We start from the raw sequence: 1,516 nt of genomic DNA, 5'->3' as shown, positions 1-1,516 counted from the left end.
TTCTCTAATTATGTCATATATGCTTGTGTTTCTTTTTTATTTATATATGAAATCCACCTCCAAGTAATTTATTCATATATAAAAAGAAGGCCAGGTGTGGTGGCTCATGCCTGTAATCCCAGCACTTTGGGAGGCTGAGGTGGGTGGATCTGGAGGTCAGTGGTTCAAGACCAGCCTGGCCAACATAGTGAAACCCTGTCTCTACTAGAAATGCAAAAATTAGCTGGATATGGTGGTGAGTTCCTGTAATGCCAGCTACTCTGGAGGCTGTGGCAGGAGAACTGCTTGAACTGGGGCCTGGAAGGCAGAGGTTCCAGTGAACTGACTTTGTGCCACTGCACTCCAGCCTGGGTTATAGAGCAAGACTCTGTCTCAAAAAAAAAAAAAAAAAAAAAAAAAAAAAAAAAAAGAAAGAGAGAGAGAGAGAAAGAGAGAGTGATAAAAAGAGACAAAGAGAGAGAGAGAGATAAAAAGAGGAAAGAAAGAAAGAAAGAAGAAAGAAAGAAAAAAAGAAAGAAAGAAAGAAAGAGAGAAAGAAAGAGAGAGAAAGAAAGAAAGAGAAAGAAGAAGGAAGAAGGAAGGAAGGAAGGAAGGAAGGAAGGAAGGAAGGAAGGAAGGAAGGAAGGAAGGAAGGAAGGAAGGAAGGAAGGAAAGAGAGAGAAGGAAAGACGGTTGATATTATTTTTCACATGGATATCCATTGGTTCTGGTACCAATTTTGAGGTCTGTCCTTTCCTCACTGTTCTGCAGTGACAGTTTTTTAAATCTGGAAAGTTATTTATTTTATTTGGTTTGTTTGTTTATAAATGGTGTCTCACTATGTTGCCCAGGCTGACATGCAGCAGCTATTTACAGGTCCAGTTATAGCATGTTACAGCCTAAAATGCCTGGGCTCAAGCAATTCTCCCACCTCAGCCTCCAGAGTAGCACAAACTAGAGTTATGTACCACCATGCACAACTTTTTATTTTTGTTCTTCATTATTTTATATGTTGCACATGATAAATACATACGTTATGTGTAGTAACAACTTACAAAAAAATCAAGTATCCCAAAATATGTCAGTTTATTTCTGAAATCTCTTTTCATTTTCTTTGGTACACTTTTCAACCTACACTATCTTACATAGTTTATCTGTATGATAATTATATCTGATTGGGTAGTGTTCCACATTTCTCCCTTTTTTTCTAATAATATCTCAGCTACATTTTGTTCATAACAAGTAAAGGTGAACTTCAGATCTCTGTGTAAAAGTACACACACACACACACACACACAATGAATAAACTAGCAAAAGCAAAACAGAATTTTTGTAGAATTTTGACCTTCCATTGCAATTTAATTAACTCAATCAATTTGTGAAAAAATAACTCATTGTGACATTGGATTTTCAAATTTATTAATATGTTCTATCCATTTACTTAGGTTTCTTATTCATTTCTTTCAATAGTTTCTTTATTTATTTATAAAACTTTTGCTTTTGTATTAGACTTATTTCTAGGTGTTTGGTGTTTCTC

The sequence above is a fragment of the Papio anubis genome, chromosome 7, assembly GCF_008728515.1.
Source record: "Papio anubis isolate 15944 chromosome 7, Panubis1.0, whole genome shotgun sequence".
In the NCBI taxonomy this organism is placed as follows: Eukaryota; Metazoa; Chordata; class Mammalia; order Primates; family Cercopithecidae; genus Papio; species Papio anubis.
This window is presented reverse-complemented; position numbering follows the sequence as displayed.